The 21,102-nt window shown below is 30.1% G+C and overlaps 3 non-coding genes across 3 annotated transcripts; all 3 read right to left on the bottom strand.

Annotated features, from left to right (window-relative positions):
• Nucleotides 1-4,730: 4,730 nt before the first annotated feature.
• On the bottom strand, nt 4,731-4,802 carry TRNAQ-CUG (transfer RNA glutamine (anticodon CUG)). Its single transcript has one exon. It is a non-coding gene; the product is annotated as a tRNA-Gln (tRNA).
• A 5,592-nt stretch (nt 4,803-10,394) lies between these two features.
• Nucleotides 10,395-10,466, bottom strand: TRNAQ-CUG (transfer RNA glutamine (anticodon CUG)). Its single transcript has one exon. It is a non-coding gene; the product is annotated as a tRNA-Gln (tRNA).
• A 3,703-nt stretch (nt 10,467-14,169) lies between these two features.
• TRNAQ-CUG (transfer RNA glutamine (anticodon CUG)) lies at nt 14,170-14,241 on the bottom strand. Its single transcript has one exon. It is a non-coding gene; the product is annotated as a tRNA-Gln (tRNA).
• Nucleotides 14,242-21,102: the final 6,861 nt, after the last annotated feature.

Here is a 21,102-nt window from a genome sequence, read left to right as displayed (position 1 = left end):
TGCACCTGGTCCCACTGAGATTTGAACTCAATTTACTGGATTCAGAGTGCAGAGTGCTAACCATAACACCATGGAATCTCCCTTCTAATAACACATATAAAACTTTCTCTCAGAGTGTAAGATCTTAATTTCTACAAGATACAGAAATATTCATTCAGAGAGATATGTACTACATTGTATTTACAAATAAAACCATTAGGACCTACCAATTTGTATATACAGATTATTGGTTTCAGAGTGCAGAATTGTTAACAGTACACCATGAAAGCTCATTCATATGGTGGCATGTAAAAAATTTTCTCACAGTGTAAAATTCTTAGAGGTTACATTTTATTGGAATTATATTACAGATAACCCTGTCTCTCAGTGTGTATGATTCTTAATTTATGCAATTTATAGATAGTTTCTTTCTCAGAGATATGAGCTGCATAATACTTACAAAAAAAACAATAGGACCTACCAAGATGTAAATACAAATCATGGATTCAGAGTCCGAAATGGTTACAAATACACCAGGAAACCTCATTCATGAGGAAGCATTTAAACTGTTTTTATTAGAATGTACTCTCAGAGAAATATAAACTGAACGGTACTTACAAAAAACCAATAGGACCTACCAAGATTTAAATACAGATCACTGGATTCAAAGATCAGAGTGGTTACCAATACACCAAGAAACCTCATTCATGAGGGAGAGCTAAACATTTTTTTCTAAAATGTTAGATTCTTAGAAGACACATTTTATTGCAATTATTGTACATATATTTACATCAACGCTTATTTGGGTTATATAGTAAAATTCATATAATTACATACATTTCTATAACTACCTTTTTTAGCTTTTCGTACATATTTACAAAAATCAGTGATTTAAAAAAAAATATTATATGTATGAAAAAGAAGACTTTCTGTCAATCAAGAACTTAAACTGAAGGTACAAAAACACATAAGGTCCCACTGAGCTTTGAACTCGGATCTCTGGATTCAGAGTCCAGAGTGCTAATCATTACACCATGGAACCTCTCTTATAACACCACCTATACAACTTTCTCTTAGAGTGTGAGATCTTATTTTCTACAAGTTACAGGAATAATAATCAGAGAGATAAGTATTACATTGTATTTACAAAAAAAGCCATTAGGACCTACCAAATTTTTATACAGATTATAGGTTTCAGAGTCCAGAATTGTTAACAGTACACAATGTAACCTCATTCATATGGTAGCATGTACATTTTTTGTCAGAGTATAAGATTCTTAGTGGATACATTTTATTGGAATTAAATGACAGATAAACCTGTCTTTCAGTGTTTAAGATTCTTAATTTATGCAATTTATAGATATTTTCTTTCTCAGAGATATGAACTGTATTGTACTTTCAACAAAACCAATAGAACCTACCAATATGTAAATATAGATCATGGATTCAGAGTCAAAAATGTTTACCAATACACCATGAAACCTCATCCATTAGGGAGCATCTAAATATTTTTATAAGAATGTACTCTCAGAGAGATATGAACTGAATGGTACTTACAAAAAACCAATAGGACCTACCAAGATTTAAATACAGATCACTGTATTCAAAGATCAGAGTGGAGTGGTTACCAATACACCAAGAAACCACATTCATTAGGGAACATCTAAACATTTTTTTCTAAAATGTTAGATTGTTAGAAGACACATTTTATTGAAGTTATTGTACATATATTAACATCAATGCTTATTTGGATTACACAGTAAAATTCATATAATTACAAACATTTCTATAACTACTTTTTTTTTAGATTTTAGTACATTTTTTAAATAATCAGTGATTTAAAAAAATGTATTATATGTATAAAAAAGAAAAGTTTTTGTCAATCAAGGACTTAAACTGAAGGTACTAAAATGCACCTGGTCCCACTGAGATTTGAACTCAATTTACTGGATTCAGAGTGCAGAGTGCTAACCATAACACCATGAAATCTCCCTTCTAATAACACTTATAAAACTTTCTCTCAGAGTGTAAGATCTTAATTTCTACAAGATACAGAAATATTCATTCAGAGAGATATGTACTACATTGTATTTACAAATAAAACCATTAGGACCTACCAATTTGTATATACAGATTATTGGTTTCAGAGTGCAGAATTGTTAACAGTACACCATGAAAGCTCATTCATATGGTGGCATGTAAAAAATTTTCTCACAGTGTAAGATTCTTAGAGGTTACATTTTATTGGAATTATATTACAGATAACCCTGTCTCTCAGTGTGTATGATTATTAATTTATGCAATTTATAGATATTTTCTTTCTCAGAGATATGAACTGCATAATACTTACAAAAAAAACAATAGGACCTACCAAGATGTAAATACAAATCATGGATTCAGAGTCCGAAATGGTTACAAATACACCAGGAAACCTCATTCATGAGGAAGCATTTAAACTGTTTTTATTAGAATGTACTCTCAGAGAAATATAAACTGAACGGTACTTACAAAAAACCAATAGGACCTACCAAGATTTAAATACAGATCACTGGATTCAAAGATCAGAGTGGTTACCAATACACCAAGAAACCTCATTCATGAGGGAGAGCTAAACATTTTTTTCTAAAATGTTAGATTCTTAGAAGACACATTTTATTGCAATTATTGTACATATATTTACATCAACGCTTATTTGGGTTATATAGTAAAATTCATATAATTACATACATTTCTATAACTACCTTTTTTAGCTTTTTGTACATATTTACAAAAATCAGTGATTTAAAAAAAAATATTATATGTATGAAAAAGAAGACTTTCTGTCAATCAAGAACTTAAACTGAAGGTACAAAAACACATAAGGTCCCACTGAGCTTTGAACTCGGATCGCTGGATTCAGAGTCCAGAGTGCTAATCATTACACCATGAAACCTCTCTTCTAACACCACCTATACAACTTTCTCTTAGAGTGTGAGATCTTATTTTCTACAAGTTACAGGAATAATAATCAGAGAGATAAGTATTACATTGTATTTACAAAAAAAATCCATTAGGACCGAGCAAATTTTTATACAGACTATAGGTTTCAGAGTCAAGAATTGTTAACAGTACACAATGAAACCTCATTCATATGGTAGCATGTACATTTTTTGTCAGAGTATAAGATTCTTAGTGGATACATTTTATAGGAATTAAATGACAGATAAACCTGTTTCTCAGTGTGTAAGATTCTTAATTTATGCAATTTATAGATATTTTCTTTCTCAGAGATATGAACTGTATTGTACTTACAACAAAACCAATAGAACCTACCAAGATGTAAATATAGATCATGGATTCAGAGTCCAAAATGTTTACCAATACACCATGAAACCTCATCCATTAGGGAGCATCTAAATAATTTTATAAGAATGTACTCTCAGAGAGATATGAACTGAATGGTACTTACAAAAAACCAATAGGACCTACCAAGATTTAAATACAGATCACTGTATTCAAAGATCAGAGTGGAGTGGTTACCAATACACCAAGAAACCACATTCATTAGGGAACATCTAAACATTTTTTTCTAAAATGTTAGATTCTTAGAAGACACATTTTATTGAAGTTATTGTACATATATTAACATCAATGCTTATTTGGATTACACAGTAAAATTCATATAATTACAAACATTTCTATAACTACTTTTTTTTAGATTTTAGTACATTTTTTAAATAATCAGTGATTTAAAAAAATGTATTATATGTATAAAAAAGAAAAGTTTTTGTCAATCAAGGACTAAAACTGAAGGTACTAAAATGCACCTGGTCCCACTGAGATTTGAACTCAATTTACTGAATTCAGAGTGCAGAGTGCTAACCATAACACCATGGAATCTCCCTTCTAATAACACATATAAAACTTTCTCTCAGAGTGTAAGATCTTAATTTCTACAAGATACAGAAATATTCATTCAGAGAGATATGTACTACATTGTATTTACAAATAAAACCATTAGGACCTACCAATTTGTATATACAGATTATTGGTTTCAGAGTGCAGAATTGTTAACAGTACACCATGAAAGCTCATTCATATGGTGGCATGTAAAAAATTTTCTCACAGTGTAAGATTCTTAGAGGTTACATTTTATTGGAATTATATTACAGATAACCCTGTCTCTCAGTGTGTATGATTCTTAATTTATGCAATTTATAGATATTTTCTTTCTCAGAGATATGAACTGCATAATACTTACAAAAAAAACAATAGGACCTACCAAGATGTAAATACAAATCATGGATTCAGAGTCCGAAATGGTTACAAATACACCAGGAAACCTCATTCATGAGGAAGCATTTAAACTGTTTTTATTAGAATGTACTCTCAGAGAAATATAAACTGAACGGTACTTACAAAAAACCAATAGGACCTACCAAGATTTAAATACAGATCACTGGATTCAAAGATCAGAGTGGTTACCAATACACCAAGAAACCTCATTCATGAGGGAGAGCTAAACATTTTTTTCTAAAAATGTTAGATTCTTAGAAGACACATTTTATTGCAATTATTGTACATATATTTACATCAACGCTTATTTGGGTTATATAGTAAAATTCATATAATTACATACATTTCTATAACTACCTTTTTTAGCTTTTCGTACATATTTACAAAAATCAGTGATTTAAAAAAAAATATTATATGTATGAAAAAGAAGACTTTCTGTCAATCAAGAACTTAAACTGAAGGTACAAAAACACATAAGGTCCCACCGAGCTTTGAACTCGGATCGCTGGATTCAGAGTCCAGAGTGCTAATCATTACACCATGGAACCTCTCTTCTAACACCACCTATACAACTTTCTCTTAGAGTGTGAGATCTTATTTTCTACAAGTTACAGGAATAATAATCAGAGAGATAAGTATTACATTGTATTTACAAAAAAAGCCATTAGGACCTACCAAATTTTTATACAGATTATAGGATTCATAGTCCAGAATTGTTAACAGTACACAATGTAACCTCATTCATATGGTAGCATGTACATTTTTTGTCAGAGTATAAGATTCTTAGTGGATACATTTTATTGGAATTAAATGACAGATAAACCTGTCTTTCAGTGTTTAAGATTCTTAATTTATGCAATTTATAGATATTTTCTTTCTCAGAGATATGAACTGTATTGTACTTTCAACAAAACCAATAGAACCTACCAATATGTAAATATAGATCATGGATTCAGAGTCCAAAATGTTTACCAAAACACCATGAAACCTCATCCATTAGGGAGCATCTAAATATTTTTATAAGAATGTACTCTCAGAGAGATATGAACTGAATGGTACTTACAAAAAACCAATAGGACCTACCAAGATTTAAATACAGATCACTGTATTCAAAGATCAGAGTGGAGTGGTTACCAATACACCAAGAAACCACATTCATTAGGGAACATCTAAACATTTTTTTCTAAAATGTTAGATTCTTAGAAGACACATTTTATTGAAGTTATTGTACATATATTAACATCAATGCTTATTTGGATTACACAGTAAAATTCATATAATTACAAAAATTTCTATAACTACTTTTTTTTTAGATTTTAGTACATTTTTTAAATAATCAGTGATTTAAAAAAATGTATTATATGTATAAAAAAGAAAAGTTTTTGTCAATCAAGGACTTAAACTGAAGGTACTAAAATGCACCTGGTCCCACTGAGATTTGAACTCAATTTACTGGATTCAGAGTGCAGAGTGCTAACCATAACACCATGGAATCTCCCTTCTAATAACACATATAAAACTTTCTCTCAGAGTGTAAGATCTTAATTTCTACAAGATACAGAAATATTCATTCAGAGAGATATGTACTACATTGTATTTACAAATAAAACCATTAGGACCTACCAATTTGTATATACAGATTATTGGTTTCAGAGTGCAGAATTGTTAACAGTACACCATGAAAGCTCATTCATATGGTGGCATGTAAAAATTTTTCTTACAGTGTAAGATTCTTAGAGGTTACATTTTATTGGAATTATATTACAGATAACCCTGTCTCTCAGTGTGTATGATTCTTAATTTATGCAATTTATAGATATTTTCTTTCTCAGAGATATGAACTGCATAATACTTACAAAAAAACAATAGGACCTACCAAGATGTAAATACAAATCATGGATTCAGAGTCCGAAATGGTTACAAATACACCAGGAAACCTCATTCATGAGGAAGCATTTAAACTGTTTTTATTAGAATGTACTCTCAGAGAAATATAAACTGAACGGTACTTACAAAAAACCAATAGGACCTACCAAGATTTAAATACAGATCACTGGATTCAAAGATCAGAGTGGTTACCAATACACCAAGAAACCTCATTCATGAGGGAGAGCTAAACATTTTTTTCTAAAATGTTAGATTCTTAGAAGACACATTTTATTGCAATTATTGTACATATATTTACATCAACGCTTATTTGGGTTATATAGTAAAATTCATATAATTACATACATTTCTATAACTACCTTTTTTAGCTTTTCGTACATATTTACAAAAATCAGTGATTTAAAAAAATTATTATATGCATGAAAAAGAAGACTTTCTGTCAATCAAGAAATTAAACGGAAGGTACTAAAACACATCAGATCCCACAGAGATTTGAACTCAGATCGCTGGATTCAGAGTCCAGAGTGCTAACTATTACACCATGGAACCTCTCTTCTAACACCACATATACTACTTTCACTTAGAGTGTGAGATCTTATTTTCTACAAGTTACAGGAATAATAATCAGAGAGATAAGTATTCCATTGTATTTACAAAAAAAAGCCATTAGGACCTACCAAATTTTTATACAGATTATAGGTTTCAGAGCCCTGAATTGTTAACAGTACACAATGAAACCTCATTCATATGGTAGCATGTACATTTTTTGTCAGAGTATAAGATTCTTAGTGGATACATTTTATAGGAATTAAATGACAGATAAACCTGTCTCTCAGTGTGTAAGATTCCTAATTTATGCAATTTATAGATATTTTCTTTCACAGAGATATTAACTGTATTGTACTTACAACAAAACCAATATAACCTACCAAGATGTAAATATAGATCATGGATTCAGAGTCCAAAATGTTTACCAAAACACCATGAAACCTCATCCATTAGGGAGCATCTAAATAGTTTTATAAGAATGTACTCTCAGAGAGATATGAACTGAATGGTACTTACAAAAAACCAATAGGACCTACCGATTTAAATACAGATCACTGTATTCAAAGATCAGAGTGGAGTGGTTACCAATAAACCAAGAAACCACATTCATTAGGGAACATATAAAAAAAATTCTAAAATGTTAAATTCTTAGAAGACACATTTTATTGAAGTTATTGTACATATATTTACATCAATGCTTATTTGGATTACACAGTAAAATTCATATAATTACAAACATTTCTATAACTACCTTTTTTTTAGATTTTAGTACATATTTACAATAATCAGTGATTTAAAAAATGTATTATATGTATAAAAAAGAAAAGTTTTTGTCAATCAAGGACTTAAACTGAAGGTACTAAAATGCACCTGGTCCCACTGAGATTTGAACTCAATTTACTGGATTCAGAGTACAGAGTGCTAACCATAACACCATGGAATCTCCCTTCTAATAACACATATAAAACTTTCTCTCAGAGTGTAAGATCTTAATTTCTACAAGATACAGAAATTTTCATTCAGAGAGATATGCACTACATTGTATTTACAAATAATACCATTAGGACCTACCAATTTGAATATACAGATTATTGGTTTTAGAGTTCAGAATTGTTAACAGTACACCATGAAAGCTCATTCATATGGTGGCATGTAAAAAAATTTCTCACAGTGTAAGATTCTTAGAGGTTACATTTTATTGGAGTTATATTACAGATAAACCTGTCTCTCAGTGTGTATGATTCTTAATTTATGCAATTTATAGATATTTTCTTTCTCAGAGATATGAACTGCATAATACTTACAAAAAAACAATAGGACCTACCAAGATGTAAATACAAATCATGGATTCAGAGTCCAAAATGGTTACAAATACACCAGGAAACCTCATTCATGAGGAAGCATTTAAACAGTTTTTATTAGAATGTACTCTCAGAGAAATATAAACTGAACGGTACTTACAAAAAAACAATAGGACCTACCAAGATTTAAATACAGATCACTGGATTCAAAGATCAGAGTGGTTACCAATACACCAAGAAACCTCATTCATGAGGGAGAGCTAAACATTTTTTTCTAAAATGTTAGATTCTTAGAAGACACATTTTATTGCAATTATTGTACATATATTTACATCAACGCTTATTTGGGTTATATAGTAAAATTCATATAATTACATACATTTCTATAACTACCTTTTTTAGCTTTTCGTACATATTTACAAAAATCAGTGATTTAAAAAAAAATATTATATGTATGAAAAAGAAGACTTTCTGTCAATCAAGAACTTAAACTGAAGGTACAAAAACACATAACGTCCCACTGAGCTTTGAACTCGGATCGCTGGATTCAGAGTCCAGAGTGCTAATCATTACACCATGGAACCTCTTTTCTAACACCACCTATACAACTTTCTCTTAGAGTGTGAGATCGTATTTTCTACAAGTTACAGGAATAATAATCAGAGAGATAAGTATTACATTGTATTTACAAAAAAAATCCATTAGGACCTAGCAAATTTTTATACAGATTATAGGTTTCAGAGTCCAGAATTGTTAACAGTACACAATGAAACCTCATTCATATGGTAGCATGCACATTTTTTGTCAGAGTATAAGATTCTTAGTGGATACATTTTATAGGAATTAAATGACAGATAAACCTGTCTCTCAGTGTGTAAGATTCTTAATTTATGCAATTTATAGATATTTTCTTTCTCAGAGATATGAACTGTATTGTACTTACAACAAAACCAATAGAACCTACCAAGATGTAAATATAGATCATGGATTCAGAGTCCAAAATGTTTACCAATACACCATGAAACCTCATCCATTAGGGAGCATCTAAATAATTTTATAAGAATGTACTCTCAGAGAGATATGAACTGAATGGTACTTACAAAAAACCAATAGGACCTACCAAGATTTAAATACAGATCACTGTATCCAAAGATCAGAGTGGAGTGGTTACCAATACACCAAGAAACCACATTCATTAGGGAACATCTAAACATTTTTTTCTAAAATGTTAGATTCTTAGAAGACACATTTTATTGAAGTTATTGTACATATATTAACATCAATGCTTATTTGGATTACACAGTAAAATTCATATAATTACAAACATTTCTATAACTACTTTTTTTTTTAGATTTTAGTACATTTTTTAAATAATCAGTGATTTAAAAAAATGTATTATATGTATAAAAAAGAAAAGTTTTTGTCAATCAAGGACTTAAACTGAAGGTACTAAAATGCACCTGGTCCCACTGAGATTTGAACTCAATTTACTGGGTTCAGAGTGCAGAGTGCTAACCATAACACCATGGAATCTCCCTTCTAATAACACGTATAAAACTTTCTCTCAGAGTGTAAGATCTTAATTTCTACAAGATACAGAAATATTCATTCAGAGAGATATGTACTACATTGTATTTACAAATAAAACCATTAGGACCTACCAATTTGTATATACAGATTATTGGTTTCAGAGTGCAGAATTGTTAACAGTACACAATGAAAGCTCATTCATATGGTGGCATGTAAAAATTTTTCTCACAGTGTAAGATTCTTAGAGGTTACATTTTATTGGAATTATATTACAGATAACCCTGTCTCTCAGTGTGTATGATTCTTAATTTATGCAATTTATAGATATTTTCTTTCTCAGAGATATGAACTGCATAAAACTTACAAAAAAAACAATAGGACCTACCAAGATGTAAATACAAATCATGGATTCACAGTCCAAAATGGTTACAAATACACCAGGAAACCTCATTCATGAGGAAGCATTTAAACAGTTTTTATTAAAATGTACTCTCAGAGAAATATAAACTGAACGGTACTTACAAAAAAACAATAGGACCTACCAAGATTTAAATACAGATCACTGGATTCAAAGATCAGAGTGGTTACCAATACACCAAGAAACCTCATTCATGAGGGAGAGCTAAACATTTTTTTCTAAAATGTTACATTCTTAGAAGACACATTTTATTGCAATTATTGTACATATATTTACATCAATGCTTATTTGGGTTATATAGTAAAATTCAGATAATTACATACATTTCTATAACTACCTTTTTTAGCTTTTCGTACATATTTACAAAAATCAGTGATTTAAAAAAAATATTATATGCATGAAAAAGAAGACTTTCTGTCAATCAAGAAATTAAATGGAAGGTACTAAAACACATCAGATCCCACTGAGATTTGAACTCAGATCGCTGGATTCAGAGTCCAGAGTGCTAACTATTACACCATGGAACCTCTCTTCTAACACCACATATACTACTTTCACTTAGAGTGTGAGATCTTATTTTCTACAAGTTACAGGAATAATAATCAGAGAGATAAGTATTACATTGTATTTACAAAAAAAAGCCATTAGGACCTACCAAATTTTTATACAGATTATAGGTTTCAGAGCCCTGAATTGTTAACAGTACACAATGAAACCTCATTCATATGGTAGCATGTAAATTTTTTGTCAGAGTATAAGATTCTTAGTGGATACATTTTATAGGAATTAAATGACAGATAAACCTGTCTCTCAGTGTGTAAGATTCCTAATTTATGCAATTTATAGATATTTTCTTTCTCAGAGATATTAACTGTATTGTACTTACAACAAAACCAATATAACCTACCAAGATGTAAATATAGATCATGGATTCAGAGTCCCAAATGTTTACCAATACACCATGAAACCTCATCCATTAGGGAGCATCTAAATATTTTTATAAGAATGTACTCTCAGAGAGATATGAACTGAATGGTACTTACAAAAAACCAATAGGACCTACCGATTTAAATACAGATCACTGTATTCAAAGATCAGAGTGGAGTGGTTACCAATAAACCAAGAAACCACATTCATTAGGGAACATATAAAAAAAATGCTAAAATGTTAGATTCTTAGAAGACACATTTTATTGAAGTTATTGTACATATATTTACATCAATGCTTATTTGGATTACACAGTAAAATTCATATAATTACAAACATTTCTATAACTACCTTTTTTTTAGATTTTAGTACATATTTACAATAATCAGTGATTTAAAAAATGTATTATATGTATAAAAAAGAAAAGTTTTTGTCAATCAAGGACTTAAACTGAAGGTACTAAAATGCACCTGGTCCCACTGAGATTTGAACTCAATTTACTGGATTAAGAGTGCAGAGTGCTAACCATAACACCATGGAATCTCCCTTCTAATAACACATATAAAACTTTCTCTCAGAGTGTAAGATCTTAATTTCTACAAGATACAGAAATATTCATTCAGAGAGATATGTACTACATTGTATTTACAAATAAAACCATTAGGACCTACCAATTTGTATATACAGATTAATGGTTTCAGAGTGCAGAATTGTTAACAGTACACCATGAAAGCTCATTCATATGGTGGCATGTAAAAAAATTTCTCACAGTGTAAGATTCTTAGAGGTTACATTTTATTGGAATTATATTACAGATAACCCTGTCTCTCAGTGTGTATGATTCTTAATTTATGCAATTTATAGATATTTTCTTTCTCAGAAATATGAACTGCATAATACTTACAAAAAAACAATAGGACCTACCAAGATGTAAATACAAATCATGGATTCAGAGTCCAAAATGGTTACAAATACACCAAGAAACCTCATTCATGAGGAAGCATTTAAACTGTTTTTATTAGAATGTACTCTCAGAGAAATATAAACTGAACGGTACTTACAAAAAACCAATACGACCTACCAAGATTTAAATACAGATCACTGGATTCAAAGATCAGAGTGGTTACCAATACACCAAGAAACCTCATTCATGAGGGAGAGCTAAACATTTTTTTCTAAAATGTTAGATTCTTAGAAGACACATTTTATTGCAATTATTGTACATATATTTACATCAACGCTTATTTGGGTTATATAGTAAAATTCATATAATTACATACATTTCTATAACTACCTTTTTTAGCTTTTCGTACATATTTACAAAAATCAGTGATTTAAAAAAAATTATTATATGTATGAAAAAGAAGACTTTCTGTCAATCAAGAACTTTAACTGAAGGTACAAAAACACATAAGGTCCCACTGAGCTTTGAACTCGGATCGCTGGATTCAGAGTCCAGAGTGCTAATCATTACACCATGGAACCTCTCTTCTAACACCACCTATACAACTTTCTCTTAGAGTGTGAGATCTTATTTTCTACAAGTTACAGGAATAATAATCAGAGAGATAAGTATTACATTGTATTTACAAAAAAAGCCATTAGGACCTAGCAAATTTTTATACAGATTATAGGTTTCAGAGTCCAGAATTGTTAACAGTACACAATGAAACCTCATTCATATGGTAGCATGCACATTTTTTGTCAGAGTATAAGATTCTTAGTGGATACATTTTATAGGAATTAAATGACAGATAAACCTGTCTCTCAGTGTGTAAGATTCTTAATTTATGCAATTTATAGATATTTTCTTTCTCAGAGATATGAACTGTATTGTACTTACAACAAAACCAATAGAACCTACCAAGATGTAAATATAGATCATGGATTCAGAGTCCAAAATGTTTACCAATACACCATGAAACCTCATCCATTAGGGAGCATCTAAATAATTTTATAAGAATGTACTCTCAGAGAGATATGAACTGAATGGTACTTACAAAAAACCAATAGGACCTACCAAGATTTAAATACAGATCACTGTATTCAAAGATCAGAGTGGAGTGGTTACCAATACACCAAGAAACCACATTCATTAGGGAACATCTAAACATTTTTTTCTAAAATGTTAGATTCTTAGAAGACACATTTTATTGAAGTTATTGTACATATATTAACATCAATGCTTATTTGGATTACACAGTAAAATTCATATAATTACAAACATTTCTATAACTACTTTTTTTTTTAGATTTTAGTACATTTTTTAAATAATCAGTGATTTAAAAAAATGTATTATATGTATAAAAAAGAAAAGTTTTTGTCAATCAAGGACTTAAACTGAAGGTACTAAAATGCACCTGGTCCCACTGAGATTTGAACTCAATTTACTGGGTTCAGAGTGCAGAGTGCTAACCATAACACCATGGAATCTCCCTTCTAATAACACGTATAAAACTTTCTCTCAGAGTGTAAGATCTTAATTTCTACAAGATACAGAAATATTCATTCAGAGAGATATGTACTACATTGTATTTACAAATAAAACCATTAGGACCTACCAATTTGTATATACAGATTATTGGTTTCAGAGTGCAGAATTGTTAACAGTACACAATGAAAGCTCATTCATATGGTGGCATGTAAAAATTTTTCTCACAGTGTAAGATTCTTAGAGGTTACATTTTATTGGAATTATATTACAGATAACCCTGTCTCTCAGTGTGTATGATTCTTAATTTATGCAATTTATAGATATTTTCTTTCTCAGAGATATGAACTGCATAAAACTTACAAAAAAAACAATAGGACCTACCAAGATGTAAATACAAATCATGGATTCACAGTCCAAAATGGTTACAAATACACCAGGAAACCTCATTCATGAGGAAGCATTTAAACAGTTTTTATTAAAATGTACTCTCAGAGAAATATAAACTGAACGGTACTTACAAAAAAACAATAGGACCTACCAAGATTTAAATACAGATCACTGGATTCAAAGATCAGAGTGGTTACCAATACACCAAGAAACCTCATTCATGAGGGAGAGCTAAACATTTTTTTCTAAAATGTTACATTCTTAGAAGACACATTTTATTGCAATTATTGTACATATATTTACATCAATGCTTATTTGGGTTATATAGTAAAATTCAGATAATTACATACATTTCTATAACTACCTTTTTTAGCTTTTCGTACATATTTACAAAAATCAGTGATTTAAAAAAAATATTATATGCATGAAAAAGAAGACTTTCTGTCAATCAAGAAATTAAATGGAAGGTACTAAAACACATCAGATCCCACTGAGATTTGAACTCAGATCGCTGGATTCAGAGTCCAGAGTGCTAACTATTACACCATGGAACCTCTCTTCTAACACCACATATACTACTTTCACTTAGAGTGTGAGATCTTATTTTCTACAAGTTACAGGAATAATAATCAGAGAGATAAGTATTACATTGTATTTACAAAAAAAAGCCATTAGGACCTACCAAATTTTTATACAGATTATAGGTTTCAGAGCCCTGAATTGTTAACAGTACACAATGAAACCTCATTCATATGGTAGCATGTACATTTTTTGTCAGAGTATAAGATTCTTAGTGGATACATTTTATAGGAATTAAATGACAGATAAACCTGTCTCTCAGTGTGTAAGATTCCTAATTTATGCAATTTATAGATATTTTCTTTCTCAGAGATATTAACTGTATTGTACTTACAACAAAACCAATATAACCTACCAAGATGTAAATATAGATCATGGATTCAGAGTCCCAAATGTTTACCAATACACCATGAAACCTCATCCATTAGGGAGCATCTAAATATTTTTATAAGAATGTACTCTCAGAGAGATATGAACTGAATGGTACTTACAAAAAACCAATAGGACCTACCGATTTAAATACAGATCACTGTATTCAAAGATCAGAGTGGAGTGGTTACCAATAAACCAAGAAACCACATTCATTAGGGAACATATAAAAAAAATGCTAAAATGTTAGATTCTTAGAAGACACATTTTATTGAAGTTATTGTACATATATTTACATCAATGCTTATTTGGATTACACAGTAAAATTCATATAATTACAAACATTTCTATAACTACCTTTTTTTTAGATTTTAGTACATATTTACAATAATCAGTGATTTAAAAAATGTATTATATGTATAAAAAAGAAAAGTTTTTGTCAATCAAGGACTTAAACTGAAGGTACTAAAATGCACCTGGTCCCACTGAGATTTGAACTCAATTTACTGGATTAAGAGTGCAGAGTGCTAACCATAACACCATGGAATCTCCCTTCTAATAACACATATAAAACTTTCTCTCAGAGTGTAAGATCTTAATTTCTACAAGATACAGAAATATTCATTCAGAGAGATATGTACTACATTGTATTTACAAATAAAACCATTAGGACCTACCAATTTGTATATACAGATTAATGGTTTCAGAGTGCAGAATTGTTAACAGTACACCATGAAAGCTCATTCATATGGTGGCATGTAAAAAAATTTCTCACAGTGTAAGATTCTTAGAGGTTACATTTTATTGGAATTATATTACAGATAACCCTGTCTCTCAGTGTGTATGATTCTTAATTTATGCAATTTATAGATATTTTCTTTCTCAGAAATATGAACTGCATAATACTTACAAAAAAACAATAGGACCTACCAAGATGTAAATACAAATCATGGATTCAGAGTCCAAAATGGTTACAAATACACCAAGAAACCTCATTCATGAGGAAGCATTTAAACTGTTTTTATTAGAATGTACTCTCAGAGAAATATAAACTGAACGGTACTTACAAAAAACCAATACGACCTACCAAGATTTAAATACAGATCACTGGATTCAAAGATCAGAGTGGTTACCAATACACCAAGAAACCTCATTCATGAGGGAGAGCTAAACATTTTTTTCTAAAATGTTAGATTCTTAGAAGACACATTTTATTGCAATTATTGTACATATATTTACATCAACGCTTATTTGGGTTATATAGTAAAATTCATATAATTACATACATTTCTATAACTACCTTTTTTAGCTTTTCGTACATATTTACAAAAATCAGTGATTTAAAAAAAATTATTATATGTATGAAAAAGAAGACTTTCTGTCAATCAAGAACTTTAACTGAAGGTACAAAAACACATAAGGTCCCACTGAGCTTTGAACTCGGATCGCTGGATTCAGAGTCCAGAGTGCTAATCATTACACCATGGAACCTCTCTTCTAACACCACCTATACAACTTTCTCTTAGAGTGTGAGATCTTATTTTCTACAAGTTACAGGAATAATAATCAGAGAGATAAGTATTACATTGTATTTACAAAAAAAGCCATTAGGACCTAGCAAATTTTTATACAGATTATAGGTTTCAGAGTCCAGAATTGTTAACAGTACACAATGAAACCTCATTCATATGGTAGCATGTACATTTTTTGTCAGAGTATAAGATTCTTAGTGGATACATTTTATAGGAATTAAATGACAGATAAACCTGTCTCTCAGTGTGTAAGATTCTTAATTTATGCAATTTATAGATATTTTCTTTCTCAGAGATATGAACTGTATTGTACTTGCAACAAAACCAATAGAACCTACCAAGATGTAAATATAGATCATGGATTCAGAGTCCAAAATGTTTACCAATACACCATGAAACCTCATCCATTAGGGAGCATCTAAATAATTTTATAAGAATGTACTCTCAGAGAGATATGAACTGAATGGTACTTACAAAAAACCAATAGGACCTACCAAGATTTAAATACAGATCACTGTATTCAAAGATCAGAGTGGAGTGGTTACCAATACACCAAGAAACCACATTCATTAGGGAACATCTAAACATTTTTTTCTAAAATGTTAGATTCTTAGAAGACACATTTTATTGAAGTTATTGTACATATATTAACATCAATGCTTATTTGGATTACACAGTAAAATTCATATAATTGCAAACATTTCTATAACTACTTTTTTTTTCGATTTTAGTACATTTTTACAATAATCAGTGATTTAAAAAAATGTATTATATGTATAAAAAAGAAAAGTTTTTGTCAATCAAGGACTAAAACTGAAGGTACTAAAATGCACCTGGTCCCACTGAGATTTGAACTCAATTCACTGGATTCAGAGTGCAGAGTGCTAACCATAACACCATGGAATCTCCCTTCTAATAACACATATAAAACTTTCTCTCAGAGTGTAAGATCTTAATTTCTACAAGATACAGAAATATTCATTCAGAGAGATATGTACTACATTGTATTTACAAATAAAACCATTAGGACCTACCAATTTGTATATACAGATTATTGGTTTCAGAGTCCAGAATTGTTAACAGTACACCATGAAAGCTCATTCATATGGTGGCATGTAAAAAATTTTCTCACAGTGTAAGATTCTTAGAGGTTACATTTTATTGGAGTTATATTACAGATAAACCTGTCTCTCAGTGTGTATAATTCTTAATTTATGCAATTTATAGATATTTTCTTTCTCAGAGATATGAACTGCATAATACTTACAAAAAAACAATAGGACCTACCAAGATGTAAATACAAATCATGGATTCACAGTCCAAAATGGTTACAAATACACCAGGAAACCTCATTCATGAGGAAGCATTTAAACAGTTTTTATTAGAATGTACTCTCAGAGAAATATAAACTGAACGGTACTTACAAAAAAACAATAGGACCTACCAAGATTTAAATACAGATCACTGGATTCAAAGATCAGAGTGGTTACCAATACACCAAGAAACCTCATTCATGAGGGAGAGCTAAACATTTTTTTCTAAAATGTTACATTCTTAGAAGACACATTTTATTGCAATTATTGTACATATATTTACATCAATGCTTATTTGGGTTATATAGTAAAATTCAGATAATTACATACATTTCTATAACTACCTTTTTTAGCTTTTCGTACATATTTACAAAAATCAGTGATTTCAAAAAATTATTATATGCATGAAAAAGAAGACTTTCTGTCAATCAAGAAATTAAACGGAAGGTACTAAAACACATCAGATCCCACAGAGATTTGAACTCAGATCGCTGGATTCAGAGTCCAGAGTGCTAACTATTACACCATGGAACCTCTCTTCTAACACCACATATACTACTTTCACTTAGAGTGTGAGATCTTATTTTCTACAAGTTACAGGAATAATAATCAGAGAGATAAGTATTCCATTGTATTTACAAAAAAAAGCCATTAGGACCTACCAAATTTTTATACAGATTATAGGTTTCAGAGCCCTGAATTGTTAACAGTACACAATGAAACCTCATTCATATGGTAGCATGTACATTTTTTGTCAGAGTATAAGATTCTTAGTGGATACATTTTATAGGAATTAAATGACAGATAAACCTGTCTCTCAGTGTGTAAGATTCCTAATTTATGCAATTTATAGATATTTTCTTTCACAGAGATATTAACTGTATTGTACTTACAACAAAACCAATATAACCTACCAAGATGTAAATATAGATCATGGATTCAGAGTCCAAAATGTTTACCAATACACCATGAAACCTCATCCATTAGGGAGCATCTAAATAGTTTTATAAGAATGTACTCTCAGAGAGATATGAACTGAATGGTACTTACAAAAAACCAATAGGACCTACCGATTTAAATACAGATCACTGTATTCAAAGATCAGAGTGGAGTGGTTACCAATAAACCAAGAAACCACATTCATTAGGGAACATATAAAAAAAATTCTAAAATGTTAAATTCTTAGAAGACACATTTTATTGAAGTTATTGTACATATATTTACATCAATGCTTATTTGGATTACACAGTAAAATTCATATAATTACAAACATTTCTATAACTACTTTTTTTTTAGATTTTAGTACATTTTTAAAATAATCAGTGATTTAAAAAAATGTATTATATGTATAAAAAAGAAAAGTTTTTGTCAATCAAGGACTTAAACTGAAGGTACTAAAATGCACCTGGTCCCACCGAGATTTGAACTTAATTTACTGGATTCAGAGTGCAAAGTGCTAACCATAACACCATGGAATCTCCCTTCTAATAACACATATAAAACTTTCTCTCAGAGTGTAAGATCTTAATTTCTACAAGATACAGAAATATTCATTCAGAGAGATATGTACTACATTGTATTTACAAATAAAACCATTAGGACCTACCAATTTGTATATACAGATTATTGGTTTCAGAGTCCAGAATTGTTAACAGTACACCATGAAAGCTCATTCATATGGTGGCATGTAAAAAATTTTCTCACAGTGTAAGATTCTTAGAGGTTACATTTTATTGGAATTATATTACAGATAACCCTGTCTCTCAGTGTGTATGATTCTTAATTTATGCAATTTATAGATATTTTCTTTCTTAGAGATATGAACTGCATAATACTTACAAAAAAACAATAGGACCTACCAAGATGTAAATACAAATCATGGATTCAGAGTCCAAAATGGTTACAAATACACCAGGAAACCTCATTCATGAGGAAGCATTTAAACTGTTTTTATTAGAATGTACTCTCAGAGAAATATAAACTGAACGGTACTTACAAAAAACCAATAGGACCTACCAAGATTTAAATACAGATCACTGGATTCAAAGATCAGAGTGGTTACCAATACACCAAGAAACCTCATTCATGAGGGAGAGCTAAACATTTTTTTCTAAAATGTTAGATTCTTAGAAGACACATTTTATTGCAATTATTGTACATATATTTACATCAACGCTTATTTGGGTTATATAGTAAAATTCATATAATTACATACATTTCTATAACTACCTTTTTTAGCTTTTCGTACATATTTACAAAAATCAGTGATTTAAAAAAAAATATTATATGTATGAAAAAGAAGACTTTCTGTCAATCAAGAACTTAAACTGAAGGTACAAATACACATAACGTCCCACTGAGCTTTGAACTCGGATCGCTGGATTCAGAGTCCAGAGTGCTAATCATTACACCATGGAACCTCTTTTCTAACACCACCTATACAACTTTCTCTTAGAGTGTGAGATCGTATTTTCTACAAGTTACAGGAATAATAATCAGAGAGATAAGTATTACATTGTATTTACAAAAAAAGCCATTAGGACCTACCAAATTTTTATACAGATTATAGGTTTCAGAGTCCTGAATTGTTAACAGTACACAATGTAACCTCATTCATATGGTAGCATGTACATTTTTTGTCAGAGTATAAGATTCTTAGTGGATACATTTTATTGGAATTAAATGACAGATAAACCTGTCTTTCAGTGTTTAAGATTCTTAATTTATGCAATTTATAGATATTTTCTTTCTCAGAGATATGAACTGTATTGTACTTTCAACAAAACCAATAGAACCTACCAATATGTAAATATAGATCATGGATTCAGAGTCCAAAATGTTTACCAAAACACCATGAAACCTCATCCATTAGGGAGCATCTAAATATTTTTATAAGAATGTACTCTCAGAGAGATATGAACTGAATGGTACTTACAAAAAACCAATAGGACCTACCAAGATTTAAATACAGATCACTGTATTCAAAGATCAGAGTGGAGTGGTTACCAATACACCAAGAAACCACATTCATTAGGGAACATCTAAACATTTTTTTCTAAAATGTTAGATTCTTAGAAGACACATTTTATTGAAGTTATTTTACATATATTAACATCAATGCTTATTTGGATTACACAGTAAAATTCATATAATTACAAACATTTCTATAACTACTTTTTTTTTAGATTTTAGTACATTTTTAAAATAATCAGTGATTTAAAAAAATGTATTATATGTATAAAAAAGAAAAGTTTTTGTCAATTAAGGACTTAAACTGAAGGTACTAAAATGCACCTGGTCCCACCGAGATTTGAACTTAATTTACTGGATTCAGAGTGCAAAGTGCTAACCATAACACCATGGAATCTCCCTTCTAATAACACATATAAAACTTTCTCTCAGAGTGTAAGATCTTAATTTCTACAAGATACAGAAATATTCATTCAGAGAGATATGTACTACATTGTATTTACAAATAAAACCATTAGGACCTACCAATTTGTATATACAGATTATTGGTTTCAGAGTCCAGAATTGTTAACAGTACACCATGAAAGCTCATTCATATGGTGGCATGTAAAAATTTTTCTCACAGTGTAAGATTCTTAGAGGTTACATTTTA

The sequence above is a fragment of the Pseudophryne corroboree genome, chromosome 11, assembly GCF_028390025.1.
Source record: "Pseudophryne corroboree isolate aPseCor3 chromosome 11, aPseCor3.hap2, whole genome shotgun sequence".
NCBI lineage: Eukaryota > Metazoa > Chordata > Amphibia > Anura > Myobatrachidae > Pseudophryne > Pseudophryne corroboree.
This window is presented reverse-complemented; position numbering and strand designations above follow the sequence as displayed.